The sequence below is a fragment of the Myxocyprinus asiaticus genome, chromosome 29, assembly GCF_019703515.2.
Source record: "Myxocyprinus asiaticus isolate MX2 ecotype Aquarium Trade chromosome 29, UBuf_Myxa_2, whole genome shotgun sequence".
Lineage (NCBI taxonomy): Eukaryota > Metazoa > Chordata > Actinopteri > Cypriniformes > Catostomidae > Myxocyprinus > Myxocyprinus asiaticus.
The window spans coordinates 25,050,263-25,070,283 of record NC_059372.1 but is presented as its reverse complement, the minus strand read 5'-3'; the positions used below and the strand labels follow the sequence as shown (position 1 = coordinate 25,070,283).

Below are 20,021 nucleotides of genomic sequence, written 5' to 3'. Positions count from 1 at the left end.
GCTGGCTCCGCCGAGCGGCTGGAGTTTGTTTTGTGAATAACACTTTCCTTAAAGAAGCTTTTGCATTGATAGAAGATTAAATTTGCATTGAAGTTCCTGGCCAGTTTGAGAGTGGACACTACGGATGACCGCAAAATATCTACATGCTCACACAAAGGATGTCTTTTATAAAGTTGACGGATTGAGTAAGTCATGGTATATACTTTTATGCGGCCTCCAAGTGAATTGACTTGACCATCCGGGGAACCGGGATGTCAGTTTAGTTTCTTTTTGTGTTGGCTCCGCCTAGCGGCTGGAACTTGTGCCGTTTACGGGACATTGGAATGATTACGTCATCCGCTGAACTCATAACAGCTGGCTCACTGAACATTTGTTTGTCTATCTGTGAAACTGAACGGTTTTATATCAGCTGAAATTTGTTTTGTGGAAGATCACACCTTTAAAACACTTCTGTGAATTAATGTACATGTTCTTTGTGTTCATTCTTCTTTTTGGCTGGGGTTTATTTTACAAAATATTTGATGTTATGTAATTTTGCTTCACAAATATGTGAGGCAAAATTGAGCAATCCGATGGCAAAGTTGTCGTGGGGGCTCGTGGGCGTTCATGAACCTTTTGAGTTTGAAGGGATTGACGCCGGTTGGCACTTTCGTGCGCAGGGTTAATGCGCACGTTTTTCTTTTTTCTGTTTGTTTTGTTCGGGGGGGAAGTTCGGGGTTTGATTGTTTCACTAATGGGAAATGTGGTCTGTATAATTTTGTTTTTGACACACAGTTTTTTTTTTTATTATTTATTATATCAATATGTCAAATGTTAATATGAGTGTACTATCTCTCTCCATATGGACTGTGAATGGGTTGGGGCACCCCATAAAAAGAAGGAAGGTTATTACTTTTCTTAAACATAAGAAATATGATATAGTGTTTCTTCAAGAAATGTATCTTTCCCCGCAGGAAGCTGAAAAACTTGGGAAGATATGGGGTGGACATGTTTTCTTTAGTGCTGGCTCAAGTAAGAGCAGGGGAGTCATTATATTGGTAAATAAACATTTACAATTCAAATGTCTCAAACAGTTTAATGATAAATTAGGAAGAGTCATTATTGTTTTAGCAGAAATTCAGGGGCAAAGGTTGATTTTGGCTAATATTTATGCACCTAACGCTGATGATCAGGGCATTTTTATAGATCTTGAAGGGATGTTGCAAGCCAATGGCACCCCTCATGATATAATTTTGGGAGGAGACTTTAATCTTTTGATGGACTCAGTCCTTGATCATAGTGAAGCAAAAGTGTGCAAGCCCCCTAGAGCAGCACTGACACTTCACAGGATGTGTAAAAATCTTGGTCTTACAGATATTTGGAGACTTTTGAACCCATCTGGTAGGGACTATACATTTTTTTCATCAGTCCATAAAATGTATTCTAGAATAGATTTTTTTTATATCCAAGTCCCTCATTTCATCTGTTTTTGATTGCTCAATTGGAAACATTTTAGTCTCAGATCATGCCCTGGTGAGTTTAGAGGTGATGCCACATACAGAGAAAAATAAATCCTATAGTTGGTGGCTTAATGTGTCCCTTTTGCACAATCCTGATTTACAACAAATGCTAAAGGCTGAAATCAATGTTTATATGGAGACCAACTGGTCCTCAGTATCCTCTGTGGGCGTGGCTTGGGAGGCACTTAAGGCAGTTCTTAGGGGTCGGATCATACAGTATGCCTCATTCATCAAAAAATCCAAAGCACGAGAACTCGTGGAGTTGGAAGGAAATATTAAAAATGCTGAAGCAGAGCTGAAGTGCCGTTTGTCATCCGATGGCCTCAGAGAATTGACCCAATTGAAATACAGATATAATACTATTTTGTCACGGAAGGTGGAGTTTTGGTTATTCAGGGGAAGACAGTCATACTTTAAGTCAGGGGACAAAGCAGGAAAACTTTTGGCTAGATATATAAAGCAGAGAGAGTCTTTTTCTACCATTCCCTCAGTGAAATCTGCTGGTGGTGAAATATTTACCTTGGCCATTGATATTAATAATGCTTTTAAAGAATTCTATCTTGATCTCTATAGTTCTACATCTTCGTCTACTGATGAAGATATTAGAAACTTTGTGGAACCATTAGAACTCCCTAAACTGACGACTGAGCAAAAAAAAATATCTTGATTCTGAGATAAACTTGGAGGAGCTTGGCGAGGTTATTAAGGCCTTACCTACAGGCAAGTCTCCGGGGCCTGATGGCTTTGCTGCTGAGTTTTTCAAATCTTATGCTACAGAACTGTCTCCACTTTTGCTAGAAGTTTATACTGAATCATTAAAGAATGGAAAGCTTCCGCCAACCATGACACAAGCCCGGATCAGTCTGATTCTTAAAAAGGACAAAGATCCAAGCAAGTGTAAAAGTTACCGTCCAATTTCCCTGATCCAGTTAGATGTAAAAATTTTGTCAAAAATTCTGGCTAATCTATTAAGTAAAGTTATGACATCACTTATACATATAGATCAGTTGGGGTTTATTTGGGGCTGTAGCTCTTCTGATAACATTAGGCATCTCATCAATATCCTGTGGTCAGTAGCGAATGAACAATCTCCGGTCGTGGCCATCTCACTTGACTCCGAAAAGGCGTTTGATATGGTAGAATGGGATTATCTTTTTAAAGTTTTGGAAATATACAGGTTCGGGAGTACGTTTATTGGATGGATTAAGTTACTTTATAGACACCCAGTAGCGGCGGTACAAACAAATGGACTAATTTCAGATTATTTTACTTTGGATAGGGGCACCCGGCAGGGTTGCCCTCTTTCTCCATTATTGTTCTGTCTTGCCCTGGAACCATTAGCAACCGCGATAAGAAAGGAGGATGATTTTCCAGGGGTGGTGGCGGGAGGTATGGCGCATAAACTCTTGCTTTACGCAGATTATATTTTATTATTTGTCTCTGACTCCAGTAGATCTATGCCTTGCCTCCACAGAATTATTAATTCCTTTTCTAAGTTTTCAGGATATAGACAGGGCACTAAGTATTTGGGTATTTTATTCCCACCAAATTAGTTCATTTTGACCCCTTAATAAAACGGTTTTCGAGCGATGTGGGCAGGTGAGCTTCATTACACTTATCTATGATTGGGAAAGTTAATGTTATTAAAATGAATTGTATTTCAAAATTCAATTGCTTACTGCAGTCTCTCCCTGTAGATGTCCCCCTCTCTTATTTCAAGCAATTTGATAGCATAGCAAAGTCTTTCATTTGGAATGGTAAGCATCCAAAATTACATTTCAATAAGTTACATAGGCCGATTGACAAAGGTGGGCTAGGCCTACCCAAGATTTTATTTTATTATTATGCATTCGGTCTCAGACATTTGGCTCATTGGTCACTTCCACCTGGGAGAGCCCCTTCCTGGTTCTGTATAGAACAGGAAGTTCTTGCCCCTATTCGCCACTGCAGAGCCTTTCTATCAAATTAATCGGAGAAGCTAAGTTACATCCCATTATCTCACACTTGAACTCTGTATGGACTAAAGTGTCCAGACTGTTTAATTCTGACATTTTTTTAAATGTTGCCTCGAGCATATAGCTGAACCCCAAACTATGCATCAACAAGTCCCCTTTTTGCTGGTCAGAGTGGATTGGGAGCGGGGTTACTACACTTGGTGACCTGTATGAGAATGGAGTGTTGAGATCCTTTCAAAATTTGGTTCAACTTTTTGGGATTCCTAGATCTCAGTTCTGTAAGTATTTACAGCTGCACCACCTGCTCTGTACTGTTTTTGGGAGTGGTTTACACCCTCCTAAAGCGGCAGACACTCTGGGAGAGGTGATTACTGCTTTTGGAAAAGGTCATGAGGCATCGGTGTATTACTCCCTATTAATTCAGAGTCTGGGAGACGGAACTTCAACTTCTCTTAAGAGATTATGGGAGAAAGATCTAAATTTGGTATTGGAGGAGGGAGAGTGGGCTGGGATTCTAAAAAATGTCAAATCTGCATCCAGAGACGCAAGGGTTCACCTCATGCAATTTAAGATTTTACATAGAGTCTATTGGACCCCTTCTAGATTGCATAGGCTTTATCTTAAAGACACGCCCACCTGCTGGCAATGTCAATTAGAAGATGGAGACACAACCCATGTCTTTTGGGGATGCGTTAAGATGCAGGAATTTTGGATGAGGATTCAGAGTTTTATGTGCGAGGTTTTGGCCTCTCAAATTTTATTTTGCCCCAGACTCTGTATCTTGGGAGATGGGGCAGTCATTAATTTGGAGAATAAGCACATGAAAAACTGGGTTCTATCTAGTGTTATGATCACCAGACAGATCACTTAGAGGAGTTGAAAGTCGGCTGGAGCGGCCCCTTTTCAGGAGTGGTGTTCAGAGATGGCCAGAGTGGCAGCTCTTGAGGAGGGGGTATCCAGAAGCCTGGGGAGTCTGGACATGTTTGCGAAGAAGTGGGGCAGATATCTGTCTTTTTTGGAGGGCTCTCGGGGAGGGACAGTTGAGAGAGAGGTGTAGGGGTTTTATGTGTGTAATTGTTTTATTTATTTTATTTTATTTTTATTTTGTATTAATTAATTAAATTCTTTTTGTTGTGTGTCTATGGTTGTGTGACCACTGGGGTGTTGTTGGGGGTCGGGTGGGGGATTGGGGGTGGATAGTGGGGGTTGTATATTGATTACGTATATGTGTGTTCTGCTATGTATATATTTAATGGTTGAATCAATAAAAAAAAATTTCATCGAAAAAGAAAAAGAGTCATTTTAACTTTTCTCCTTTGCGGCAAGGAAAAGAAAATTCACAGGAAAACAAAAACAAAATATTGCTTGATTTTTCCATGTTTTATGCTTAAACTATTACACAGAAAGTTGATACCCAAAGTTTAACTAATTTTTGCACTAATGTTTTGGCCAAATTTAAGTGCTTACAGCCATCAGATGCCGCATATTTCATATTTCAGGTGAGAACTTGACAAATTTGCGTTCTAATCTAACCTTTTTAGACCCTGTGTCCATTCTAATAAACGTCACATTTATCTGGTGTTTTTTAAACATTTTTGTCATTTGATGCCATTCAAATAACAAATAATTGTTAAATTAGATGCTGCTGGGGCCTGGGTAGCTCAGCGAGTATTGACGCTGACTACCACCCCTGGAGTCGTGAGTTCGAATCCAGGGTGTGCTGAGTAACTCCAGCCAGGTCTCCTAAGCAAACAAATTGGCCCAGTTGCTAGGGAGGGTAGAGTCACATGGGGTAACCTCCTCGTGGTCGCGATTAGTGGTTCTTGCTCTCAGTGGGGCGCTTGGTAAGTTGTGCGTGGATCGCGGAGAATAGCATGAGCCTCCACATGCTGTGAGTCTTTGCGGTGTCATGCACAGCAAGCCACGTGATAAGATGCGCAGATTGACTGTCTCAGAAGCAGAGGCAACTGAGACTTGTCCTCCGCCACCCGGATTGAGGTGAGTAACCACTCCACCACGAGGACCTAGTAAGTAGTGGGAATTAGGCATGCCAAATTGGGGAGAAAAGGGGATAAAAAAAACAAAAAAAACAATTACATGCTGCTAAGCAGGGTCCAGAATAAACATCCAATAAGCACCAAATGCGGGTAAATGTTTTATTTGGCTTTTGCGGTGTCATATGCCACTTTGGCGGGTGCTTTTTTGTTAGTTTGTGTCAGCTTGTAAAATAATGTAACATGTTCCAGTTTTGTCATCAAGGGGGTTCTGTAGGTCTTCAGTCAGTAAGGTTGCAGGTCTTTACATGGATCGGCTCTCATTAGCTAGTCCTGCTGCTTATCAAATGTCTCAGTTAGCAGTAGGGATACCGCGCTCATGTACTTGTTTGTGTGGAACTGGTGTTGTGTTGAAGCCGGCTGCTCTTACGAGCTCCGTGGCTCACACTCACACGACTCTGTTTGTAGCAGATTACCGCGAACAGAGCGCTAATTCAGTTCATTCAGACTACATATTTGTTTAATTAAATAGCAGCTGTTTGCAGTTCAATAATCATTTTGAGTTATGTAGCAACCAGCTTTTCTGTAGGTGAAAACTTCAGTTAAAACACAAAAATGGAAAGGGCTTTAAAATAAAAGCTCAATTTAAATGGAAAAAAGTACCACAGAAATATATCACTACTGTATAGTTAAGTAATATTCACTGTAATACTACTACTACTAATAATAATTATAATAAATCAATAGTAATTGTATAATATTTAAGCAACGTCTCACACCTGTGATGCTCTGCCATGCAGCACTTTATTTGACAAAAATAACTCAAATGATGTATTTTGGATTGTGCTGTGAGATTCTGAATAAAACCACCTCATTTGATAAAAATAATAGTGTTATGTTGAAAATGAATTCTTCTATTTTCTTTTTATTAAAGTTTTGATTATATTAATTTATTTAAACACATTTTTGATGATAACATTGAAATAAACTGTTGATATCGTTCTAAAAAAAATGGTATGAGGACATCCCTAGTTAGCAGTAAATCTATGAGCCGACTGTATTTAGTGAAACAAAAAGACTTATGAATCAGTTGTAGCTGACTGAATTAATTGACTCACTCCAAATAAACCAAGATCTGTATGTTATGTGTTACTCATGAGACTCATGAGAGTTACTTACTCTTCATTCATATTACAACATGTAGTTTAAAATACAAATTTAGTTTTGTTGTAATTAATAAATAATCAGAAAAATAATTATAAATGGACTATCTGGCAATTAAATATTTCATAAATAATAAAACAATATATAATTCTTTAAAAAAGCAGTTCTCTTTAAACTTGCATACTGTATTTTTTTATGTCTCTCATGTCTGTAAAATCCACTAATAATAATAATAAATATAAGAAATCTAACTGGCTGGTAAATGTTTTAATCTACAAGCCACCTTGACTGGTGGGCTAAAAAGTTAATTTCGGACCCTGCTGCTGATTCAAACTACATTGTTACTTTTTGAACCAAAAATCTCTGATTTCTGAATAATTATAATTTATGGCTGCATTTAGAGTAGAAATAAACGGTTCTATTTTTGTGTCTCAGGAATATAATCAGGGTTTGAGAGGGCTAATGCTTGCACTAGCAATTGTGCAAGTTTTAATTGTGCTGAAGCGTAACCAAATGAAAACGAGAGTGCCCACTGTCATGTGGATCTGCTTAGAGCGTTTTGACCCTGACATCTATTTTAGCTTTCATATATTATAGGCTTATTGTTTTAGCTTTCCTTTGTTATACCCAGAGTTGTCATGCCTTTTAAACTGAGGAGGTAAATTTTTTGAGCCAAGTGGATTTTTTTCTTTATTAAGATGTCTAAATTGAGTCAGTTCAATGGAGTCACACTTTCTGCTGTATGCGACTTCCTGTGGGTGCTCAGAAGCTCATACTGATGGGTAAGGATGACCAAGGTAAAGCCCGTGCTATGTTAATAACAACTAATTAATTAAGTTAAATTAACCCTCGATGTCTGCTCTCGAGGGTGCTCTTTTCGTGACACTGCGTCTAGCTTTTTTTGTTTTAGTGGCCCCTTTCTCTTTCTTTGATCCAACTGCTGTGTGGAATTCCTTGTGGAATAGCACAGTTTTTGACAGAGCGATGTCCAGTGTTAGAAAATTAGCTGATAAATTAGAAAACAAAAGCCTGCTTCCCTTTAAAAAGTGTGATGCAACCATATGATGAAGACAACAAGATTATCATGGACCCAAAGCAAAACTGTAAAGTGCTCTTTCCGTTGAGGAGTGCTTTTCTCTGCTCTGGGAGCATGAGGACATATTTGGACTTTTATATGACATTGCATCCAATTAACAGATGTCTCAAGAGCACGCTAAACATTATTAATTAAAAAGTGTGGGTGTAGGTGACACATGCGTGTTTTGCCTACAGCGGTCTAGTACGCATAACACATTGAAAAATCAAAACGTTTCTGTTTTTGTTTTTCTGTGATTTTTATTTTCCTTGCCTCAATTTTTAATACTGAAAGATAATCAAAACACCATTTGTTTTTAATTTATTGGTTCATCTTTCTAAAATTAAAATGTAATTGCTAGAAGGTTCAAAGATCAAAATGCTTTGGAATATTTTTTTCACTTTTGCCTGTTAATTTTAATATTGGCAGTCTTGCCTCAAGTTTGCAGTAAAAATGGAATGTCAAATCATCAATTGCATTTTAGTTTTTAATTAAACTGAAAATGAAAATAAAATAAAATTTGAATTATATTATTTTATTTTTAATTTTGACATATTTTGCAGAAACTTCGTAGAAATGAAATGGTTAATTATTTCACTGCATTTATTTATTTAAAATTGGCAGATTATAAGTTTCATAAAAACCCATTATTTTTGCAATCCTAGATAATATTTCTGCCTCAATAGTAGGACAAAAGTTGCTATCCCAGTTTATTGGTGGGCAAGGCTTTGAGTCTCATATTTTTATGGTCTCCAGCTTTTCACAGATTTTAGGCTGGTCAAAAAATTGCTTTTTCAGCAAAAAGATAGTGTTATATTTTTAATGAACCATGTTTTTTATTTGTATTATTTTAAATATGTAGCCAGCTTCTGTCAATCACCAGGAAGAAAATTATTGTCACTGTCTACATAGGTTGTCAGATTTAAATAGGATATAATATTTATGTTGGTTCTAAGGCATATTTCAGTGGAGATTGCTTTGTAAATGTGTCTGTATTGCAGATATCTGACGCGGTTACAGTTTCTATTTCCACTGTGGTGCTACAAAATCAAGTTTAGAATGGACTGAGCAAATGGCCAATCGTTTGTCGCCACATCACTAAAGATGTTCCACCAGAACAATTTTCTGTCCTGAGTACGGTTAGCTAACCGTGCTAAGAAATCCAGGCCGGGAACAATTTGCAATCGCACCGAACCATGCTCAAGTGGAAATGCTACTGATACCGTTACTCACCGTGTTCAGCATCGTTCGGCCATGGAAAAGCTCTATAAAAGTAGGCTTAAAGATCCAAGTGTATTCCAATTATGTTCCAATTTCTACATAATTTTTAATAGGTTTTTTGAGTAGGTTCCATGGCCCTGAAATCAAAGTAGATTCTTAGATCCCAGTCCCAAGTTCTAAAGGAGGTTCCAATATCGAAGTAGGTTTGCATTTGGCTCCAAGTTATAAGTATAGCTATATTCTAAATATGTCCTACAGTAGGTACGGCTTAGATGGGTTCCAAGTTATATGTAGGTTCTATGATCAAAAGTAGGGTTTAATTTGGGTCTAAATAGATTAGAAGATTTAAGCAGGTTCTAAGGCACATTTTAGCGCAGATTGCTTTGTGAACATGTCACAATGCATGCTTTTACAGCCCAGTTTCTCATTTTTCATCCAAAGAGGTTAACCAGTCATAACAAAGGTCTTAAAGATAAAGTTGCAAAAACAGCCTGTTTTATATAGTGGGTCAGGGTGCACGAGGGAAAGGAAAATGCTCATGTTTTTGGTGCAAGAAACCAACATTACAAATCACTTAAGGGGAAAAATTAAATAATAAAAAATGTCTAATATGATCTATAAGGAATATTTATTACATTACTTTCAATATAATTTTGAGGAAATCTGAATATTTCACCTTCACATTACATAGAATAACTTCTATGGGAAAGGAAAACTCCCTTTTGTATAATTTAAAAAATAAGGCTAATTTTTATAAAAACAAAAGGGTTGTCTCTTATTCTACAGTGTGAGAAACACAGATATTGTATCTACTTTCAACAGCTGTTTGATTCACATTTCCTGTTTGTGGGGAAAAGACCTGAACAAGCACCAGAGCGTCTAAGTTTTGAGTACTTCACACAATTGGTGACAGTGTGAACTTATATATTTGTTGGGACATCATTGCAATATAGCATAGGCTAAGAAGAGGGAGTTTTTTTTTAGTGCTGGCAGCATATTGGGCACCTCAAGATGAGCATATTAATGTCCCTGACGTCTTTTCCTTGAAAGCTGTGCCTACCCCCAACAGCATGGAACTATTGAAAGAGTTGCTGTTTTGTGATTGGTGGGGTTGCTGGCTTGAACATCTGCCATTGGCTGGTTGGATCTGTGAGTATTTGCATGCTGCATGGAGGCTTTCTCCTGATGTACAGCAGGGGGAAGAAGGGAGTGCAAAGAAAGGAAAAAGGGAGGGACTCAGGAAAATAATAGAGGAGAATAGTTTGATATCTGTAGGAGAATCCTTGTCAGTTCATGCACTGGGTGTCTCAGAACTTGTTCCTCAGTTAAAGAAAACAATTGCAATGAGCTCTTTATAATTTCTGTGCTTTTTGAAGAAGAAATAGTGCTGTCATCAGCAGCAGATTCACAGATGGCTGCACTGCGCAAAGATGGGAGCACACATGATGACTATGGACTTACATTGATTGCCTGTGATCAATAAGGACAATATCAGAGGGTGACATTTAAGGTAAACCAGGTTACTGAGTAAGTCTTTCTTTGGAACAAGAGGTAAAAATATAGCGCTGCTTATGTTGTTTAACATGAAAATATGACAATGCAATATAAGCTCATTGGGGGGCAAGTGAGGGTGATGGAATTACACATTTATAATATATTAAAAATGAGGCAAATTTTAGTATGCATAGTCAGTCTGGTCATTATAACTGTCTGATGAATGTATTGGGCTCATATTAAAGAACATTTTCCAAATTCAGTTATGGAGAAAGTGTATTTTATACTTTTGCAATATGCATATTCCTAAATAGTGCTGATCTTATATGAATAATATTCTGGTCTCTTATGAGACAACAATAGTGCAGTTTTGAGAGATAGTATATATCCTGATTGACTACCTGTCATGTTAAATAAAAAGCCTAAATAAGGATAGATAAAAAGACAGACATAAATAGGGTTTCATGATCACAGAGAAAAACTTAGTGGGGTGGATAAAAACAAACAAAGCCATATTTCACCTGACAGTAACAGTGGATGACTTTCTCTGTGTTTCATTTGTGACATGAAAAATGTTTGAACAGGTAATCAGACATGTAAATATCAGCCCAATCTCATGTCCTGTCCATGATATTTCAGACTGTATCAGCAGTACACAGTTAACCATTTTGAATCAAATCGCTCCTGTAGGTCATTTTTCTAATGAGGCTCCTTCTGCCACTATCGCCAATACTTTATATGAAACGCTGGTCTTTCTTCATGTCATCTGCTGTCTAGTGTATTGATTAATGGGTTAAATAGTGACTCAAACAGGAAGTGGAGGGAGATAACAGTGTTTAAGAGGGAAAATGACTGTAAGCTGAGTGTGCATGGAGAGTTAATACTGTATGTGTGGAAATCTAGATGCTTCTGTCATTGTTCCTGTGTCCAAGGTGATGCCTGTGTTATTTGTTTGAAAGGTGGCTTGGTGTTGGTGGGAGCCGTGGCATTCATTGTAGTCCATGTAGGGACCTGAAGTACACAGTTTTTACTGTGTGCTTTACTCTCAACCATTCAGTCTTGTGGTGCTCTCTCAGAGTGAATTGGGACAGATTCTATTTGTCTTTGTCTATTCAGGCAAGTACTTTATGTTAAATACATCTTATTAAGACATTGCAAAAACTGTACTATAATGCATATGTTGGTTGACTGAGCTGAAAAGATCAGCTTGAATTTTCTTGCTGGTCCATGCAGATTAATTGCTGGTTTGGTGCTGGACCAGCACAGCCATGTTGTTCACCATGAAACTTGAGTCTGGCCAACTTGCATGGCCTTTCATGTGGAGCTGCTTGACCAAGGTAGTCTGTTGGTTAAGCTTGTTAAAGTCCCCTGAAGTGCCTTGATGAGCGCAGTTCAATTTGGCGTTTTGATGTATTTCCTACTAAAACAGGAAGTGGGGGCTGTACATGTTGAAAGACTCGTCCCATTTTTAAAAATAGCCAACAGGCTTTTAGTTTACAGCCACAGACACACCCCTTTCCACCTCAATATTGGCCGGCTTTTCCAGAGAACCGAACGATGATCTAACTGACAATATTAATCCATAACCAGCCCACAAATGCACACTGCACATTGCGGTCTTCACTTAGGATGAGGCTGGAGCCATTGTGCAAGTATAATGCAGATGAATGAGAAACAAGCGATTAAAAGATAATATATCCATGTTCTGAATCACAATACACTGAACATAAAGAATGAAGAACACATACTCGAGCTGTACATCCCAAGAAATCTCCGGATGCACAAAAAAAACATAAATAAACGTAAGCAACTTTCCTCTCCTCTAACTTCCGTGTTGGCGCATCCCATTCCAAAGTGATCATTCCTATGCCCTATTCCCTTCTAAGACAATAACCCTCCACTATGAGAGCTTCAGATTCTTGTTCTAGAAGGGGTTAGGGTTATTTGTTCAGAAGAGGTTTCTCAACCTCTTTGTGACATCATGGATGTTCCTGAGTCTTTTTAGCCGGAAGAGACTGCAGATTTGAAATGCTTTTATCTTCTGAAAACAAATTTTGTCAGTGTTTAGAAGTACACTGGCACAGTGGTTCTCAACCAGGGGGTCGGGACCCACTAGGGGGCCTCAGCACACTTCCAGGGGGGCCTTAAGATCTCTTAAAATTATTTAAAATAAGGTAGATTATTATAATTTTTATATAATTATTATAATTAAACTTAATGAAAATACAAAAAAAAAAAAGTTTTTTTAATAACTCCCTTTAACAGATTGATTTTTATGAAGAACGTACAGTTCTAGACATTTCTGGAATCACAACATTTATCATGATTAATTGTTTTAATCTATTTACACTAGTAGTTTCTTACATTAAAAAACTTTGAAAAACAAGCTTTGTCATTTCAGTAGAAGTATCTGAGGAAATATCTTATAATATTAACATCTAATAGCCTACCTTGGGGGCCTTGGAATCAAAAAGCTTGAGAACTACTGCACTAGCAAATAGATGAACTTAAAGCTAATAGATATAATCTATAAGCAGCAAAACTTTAATCGTGATTTTACAGGGTCTTTAAGATGACTGGTGGGTATACAAGTATGCCAACATCCCAACTACAAATCAGCTATGCTGGTCTTCTATCATCATTTACTCACCCTCATGTTGTTCCAAACCTGTATGACTTTATTTCTTTCATGAAACATAAACAGAGATATGAAGCAATATGTTAGTCTCAGTCGCCATCCTCTTTAATTGCATACTTCTGTTCCATACAATGAAACTGAATGGTGACTGAGACTAATATTCTGCCACCTTTTTGTGTTCCATGGAAGAAAGAAAGTCATACAAATTTGGAATAATATGAGGGTGAGTAAATTATGACAGAATATTTATTTTTTTTGTAAACTATTGCTTTTAAATAAACCTGTTCTAAAGTTTCTTCAGAACATTTCTCAATATCACCTTTCAGTCATTCCTCATAGTTGAGTTGTGTTGTTCTGATACATGCCGGGAGCCTTTCCCTGTAAATGTGGGAGGAGTGGTTGTGTGAGGATTCAGCTGGTAAGGCAAGCCTTGATCTGCCACACACTATTAAGGAATGTAACATTTTCACTCAGCTGCCATTAGTAAACTTGAATTTCCCTGGACAGTTTAAAGTCAACATGAAATCAGTGCTGAGCCTATTTACAGTACCTTATTAATACATGTTCCTGCTTATTGTGAGTAATTTGTTGGTGAAAATTATTCCAAAGTTGAAAAATGTTTGTCTTTATAATCTATTGTATTTTTGCTTTCAATATTCTGTTTCACAAATATGTCACAAAATTACAGAAGTAAAATGGGTTGCGAACAATGCTTCATGTTGACTTTAAAGCTGATGTGTGAAATTGTATCAGTGTTCAAATTATTTTTTTCTATCCTGGCATCTATAATGTGCAACTATAAGTGAACTGTAAGTTATTCATAGGTTGATTTCACCCAAAAGTGTAACACTGCATGTGGCTCAATGTCGCTATTGAACATTCATTGGTTTAAGCATCCTGACCAAACTGATTAAGAAACAATGGTTCAACCAATGGTGTGAGTTTGCAGGATTATCTGTTTGTACAACCAATGGAAGAAAGGGGGATAGTTCACCCAAAAATGAAAATTCTCTCATCATTTACTCACCCTCATGCCATCCCAGATGTGTATGACTTTCTTTCTTCTGCTGAACATAAACAAAGTTTTTTAGAAGACTATCTCAGCTCTGTAGGTCCATACAATGCAAGTGAATGGTGACCAGAATTCAAAAATCTCCAAAAAGCAAATAAAGGCAGCATAAAATAAATCCATAAGACTCCAGTGGTTTAATCAATGTCTTGTGAAGCGATCCAGTTGGTTTTGAGTGAGAACAAACCAAAATGTAACTCCCTTTTCACTTTACATCTTGACAGCAGCCTCCTTGGTGATCATGATTTCAAGCTCGATTACACTTCCTATAGCGCCATCTAGCACTCTGCGCATGTGTTAAGTTCTAGGAAGTGTACTCGAGCTTGAAATCATGATCATGTCTAGAGACTGCAATGAGAAGATATACAGTGAAAAAGGAGTTACATTTTGGACTCTGCTCTCACCCAAAACCAACTGAATCACTTCAGAAGACATTGATTAAACCACTGGAGTTGTATGGATTACTTTTATGCTCTCCTTTTTGGAGCTTTTGGAGTTCTGGTCACCATGCACTTGCATTGTAAGGACCTACAGAGCTTAGATATTCCAAAAATCCTTGTGTTCAGCAGAAGAAAGTGATACACATCTGGAATGGCATGAGGGTGAGTAAATGATGAGAAAATTTTAATTTGTGGTTGAACCAAAAACCTTTAAAGCTGAAGTGAGTAATTTCTGCATCACTAGCGCCACCAAACGGAATTGCAAAAATAAACATTGTTTTCAAACAGCTCTCCAAATGCGCCCCGCATCTTCCATTGATCGAACAAACAGATTGTCCCATCCCCAACTCAAGACATTGGTTGAGTCAGTGTTCTTTTTTTTTCTTTTTTTTTCTGATTAACACTTTTTATTGATTCAAACACATGAAACAGAAAAGCAAACATATATACACCAAATCAACTTTTAACCCCCATTATTCCCTTTCGCCTTCCCAATCCTTAACCCCACCCTGACCCTCAACAAATATCCCTGTGGTCCAACTTGAGAATACACAGAGAAAAAAAAAAAAGAAAAACAAAATATAAAATATATATATATATATATATATATATATATATATATATATATATATATATATATATATATACACACACACACACAGACACAATCCCGGTCAAAAGTTTTGAAACACTTACTCATTCTTTATTATAATTGTTTTCTTCTTCACATTTTAGTATAATAGTAAAGTCATGAAAACTATGGAATAACATAAATGGAACTATGGGAATTATGTTGTGACTAAAAAAATCCAAAATAAATCAAAACTGTGTTATATTTTAGCATCTTCAAAGTAGTCACCCTTTGCCTAGAATTTGCAGACATGTACTCTTGACATTTTCTCAACCAACTTCTTGAGGTATCACCCTGGGATGCTTTTTAAACAGTATTGAAGGAGTTCCCATCTATGTTGGGCACTTACTGGCTGCTTTTCTTTATTATTTGGTCCAAGTCATCAATTTCAAAAATGTTTTTTTAAATTTTTATTTTTTTTTTTTATAAAATTTTAGTTTTATAATGAAATAAATTAATATGGTGGCACAATTATATTTTTGTCTACAAAACTAATTTCAAACATTTAAGCATACGCCTTCAGATCAAAATATTTTTAAGATCATGAGAAACATTTCAGTCAAGTGTTTCAAAAGTTTTGACCGGTAGTGTGTATATATATATATATATATATATATATATATATATATATATATATATATATATATAAATAAAAAATTAAATCACACACATTTAAAACTACACATCTCTCTCCACTTCCCCTCCCCGAGAGCCTTCCAAAAATGACAAATAGCTGCTCCATTTTTTATTAAATAACTCCAAATTTCCCTGCCTTCTATATGACATTTCTTCGAAAGCTGCCACCCTGCCCATCTCTATGCACCACTACTAAAATGAGGGCACACCAGCCGACTTCCATCCCCTAAGGATGATCTGCCTGCCGATCATAACACTGGCCAGGAGCCAATTTTTTTATGTATTTATCCCCTATATTAATGACCGCCCATCGCCTAAAATACAGAGTCTGGAGCAAATTGAAATTTTAGTGTCCAATACGTCACACATAAAACTCTGAACCCTCAACCAAAAATCTTGGATCTTAACACACCACCAAAAAAACATGGGTTGTGTCCCCATCTTCTGATTGGCATCACCAGCAGGTGGTTGTGTCTTTAAGACCAAGCCTATACAATCTAGAGGGGGTCCAATAGAATCTATGTAAAATCTTAAACTGCATAAGGCGCACCCTTGCATCTCTAGATGTAGACTTGAAATTTTTTAGAATCCTAGCCCACACTCCCTCCTCCAATACCAAGTTTAAATCTTTCTCCCATAATCTCTTGAGAGAATTTGAAACTCCATCCCCCAGACTCTGAATTAGAAGGGAGTAATACACTGATGCCTCATGGCCTTTTCCAAAAGCAGTAATCACCACTTCCAGAGTATCTGCCGCTTTAGGGGGGTGTATGCTACTCCCAAAAATAGCACAAAGCAGGTGGCACAGCTGTAAATACCTAAATAATTGAGACCTGGGGATCCCAAAATGTTGAACCATATTTTCAAAGGATCTCAACACTCCACTCTCATATAAGTCACCGAGTGTATTAACCTCCCTCACAATCCACAGCAAAAAGGGGACTTATTAATACATAATTTTGGGTTCAGCTATATGCTCGAAGCAACATTTAAACAAATGTCTGAATTAAACACTCTGGACACATTTGTCCATACCGCATACAAATGCTAGATAACGGGGTGTAACTTAAATTCTTCGGTTAGTTTGATAGAAAGGCTTTGCAATGGCAAAATAGGGGCAAGGAATTTCTGTTCAATACAAAACCAGGGAGGGACTCTCTCAGGTGAAAGTGACCAATGAGCCAAAAGTCTGATACTGAATGCATAATAATAAAACAAAATCTTGGGTAGGCCTAGCCCACCTTTGTCAATCGGCCTATGCAACTTAATGAAATGTAATCTGGGACGTTTACCATTCCAAATGAAGGACTTCACTATGCTATCAAATTGCTTGAAATAAGAGAGGGGGGACATCTACAGGAAGAGACTGTATCAGGTAGTTGAATTTTGGAATACAGTTCATTACAATACAATAACATTAACCTTCCCAATCATAGCTAAATGTAGTGAAGCCCACCTACCCTCATCGCTCGAAAACCTTTTTATTAAAGGGTCAAAATTAACTCTAACTAAATCACACAAATTTGCTGGGAATAAAATGCCCAAATACTTAATGCCCTGTTTGGGCCACTGGAAGGCACCTGGCTGAAAAGCCGTTACTGGGCAGTACGCTGTCAGAGCCAAAGCTTCGGATTTAGACCAATTGACTCTATATCCTGAAAACCTAGAAAAGGAGTTAATAATTCTGTGGAGGCAAGGCATAGATCTAGTAGGGTTGGAGACGAATAATAAAATATCAACCCTGCCGAGTGCCCCTATCCAGAGTAAAATAATCTGAAATTAATCCATTTGTTTGTACCGCTGCTACAGGGTGTCTATAAAGTAACTTAATCCAACCAATAAATGTACTCCCGAACCCATACATTTCCAAAATCTTAAAAGGATAATCCCATTCTACCATATCAAACGCCTTTTCGGCGTCAAGTGAGATGGCAGCGACCAGAGTTTGATCATTCGCTACTGACTACATGATATTGATGAGACGCCTAATGTTATCAGAAGAGCTGCGGCCCCGAATAAACCCCACCTGATCTATAAGTATAAGAGGTGTCATAACCTTACTTAATCGGTTAGCCAAAATTTTTGACAACATTTTTACATCTAGTTGGATCAGGGAGATTGAACGGTAACTTTTACACTCGCTTGGATCTTTGTCCTTTTTAAGAATCAGACTGATCCGAGCTTGGGTTATGGTTGGAGGAATCTTTCCATTCTTTAATGATTCAGTATAAACTTCTAACAAAAGTAGAGCATAGGATCTAAAAAATTCTGCGGCAAAACCATCTGGCCCCGGAGCCTTGCCAGTAGGTAGGGACTTAATTACCTCGTCAAGCTCCTCCAAGTTTATCTCAGAATCAAGAGAGTTTTTTTGCTAAGTCTTCAGTTTAGGAAGATCTAATGGTTCCACAAAGTCTCTAATATCTTCATCAGTAGACGAAGATGTGGAACTGTAAAGATCAAGATAGAAATCTTTAAAGGCATTATTAATAAAATTTCACCACCAGCAGATTTCACTGAGGGAATGATAGAAAGAGACTCTCTCTAGCCAAAAGCTTCCCTGCTTTGTCCCCCGACTCAAAGTATGACTGTCTTGCCCTGAATAACCAAAACTCCACTTTCCGCGACAAAATAGTATTATATCTATATTTCAATTGGGTCAATTCTCTGAGGCTATCAGCTGACATACGGCGCTTCAGCTCTGCCTCTGCACTTTTAATATTCTCTTCCAACTCTACGAGTTCTCGTGCTTTGGATTTTTTAATGAATGAGGCATACTGTATGATCCGACCCCTAAGAATCACCTTAAGTGCCTCCCAAGCCACACCCACAGAGGACACCGAGGACCAGTTGGTCTCCATATAAACACTGATTTCAGTCTTTAACATTTGTTGGAAATCAGTATTTTGCAAAAGGGATACATTAAGGCGCCAACTATATGATTTCTTTTTCTCTATATGTGGCAACACCTCTAAACTCACCAGGGTGTGATCCGAGACTAAAATGTCATTTCAACAGATGAAATGAAAAAAATCTATTCTAGAATAAATCTTATGGACTGATGAAAAAAATGTATAGTCTCTACCAGATGGGTTCAAAAGTCTCCAAATATCCATCAAAAGATTAAAGTCTCCTCCCAAAATTATATCATGAGGGGTGCCAGCAGCTTGTAACATCCCTTCAAGATCTATGAAAAAGCCCTGATCATCAGTGTTAGGTGCGTAAATATTAGCCAAAATCAGACTTTGCCCTGAATTTCTGCTAAAACAATAATGACTTCCTAATTTATCATTAAATTGTTTGAGACATTTTAATTGTAAATGTTTATTTACCAATATAATGACTCCCCTGCTCTTACTTGAGCCAACACTAAAGAAAATATGTCCACCCCATATCTTCCCAAATTTTTCAGCTTCCTGCGGAGAAAGATGTATTTCTTGAAGAAACACTATATCATATTTCTTATGCTTAAGAAAATAAATAACATTCCTTCTTTTTATGGGGTGCCCCAACCCATTTACATCCATGTGGAGAGAGATAGTACACTCATATTAACATTTGACATTTTGATATAATAGAAAAAATAAATTGTGTGCCAAAATTATGAAGACCACATTTCAACATTAATGCAACAATAAAACCCCGAACTTCCCCCCCAAACAAAACAAACAGAAAAAAGAAAAACGTGCGCATTAACCCCACGCACGAAAGCGCCAACCGCCGTCAATCCATCTAAACTCAAAGAGTCCATGTACGCCTGCAGGAGCCCCCGCGACAACTTTGCCATCGGATTGCTCAATTTTGCCTCACAAATTTGTAAGGCAAAATTACATAACATCAAATATTTTGTAAAACAAACCCCAGCCAATAGGCAGAATAAACACAGAGAACGTGTAGACGCATTCACAGAACTGTCTCGAAGGTGTGTTCCTTCACAAAGCCGATATAAATCCTTTCATTTTCCTTGGACAGACAAACGAATCTTCAGTGAGCCAGCTGATGAGTGCAGCAGATGAAATAATCATTCCAATGTCCCACGAAAATACTCCACAAATCATACTGCAGCCGACAGGAGGCATAAGCACAAGGAACTGACAGATTCATCCATAACTGTCCCAAGTAGTGTTATTTAACTAAACAAGCTCCAACCGCTAGGCGGAACCAGCACAAAAGGAAACTAAACACGCATCCGGTTCCTCGGATGGTCA

At 37.6% G+C, this 20,021-nt stretch overlaps 1 protein-coding gene across 2 annotated transcripts in view; it reads left to right on the top strand.

Annotated features, from left to right (window-relative positions):
* Positions 1-10,149: 10,149 nt before the first annotated feature.
* Positions 10,150-20,021, top strand: part of LOC127420262 (rho guanine nucleotide exchange factor 10-like protein) — a 74,561-nt gene continuing 64,689 nt past the window's right edge. For both annotated transcript variants that reach the window (XM_051662345.1, XM_051662344.1), the window contains exon 1: positions 10,150-10,418. The gene's annotated coding sequence lies outside the window, so the exon portion shown is untranslated. The remainder of the gene's footprint in view (positions 10,419-20,021) is intronic.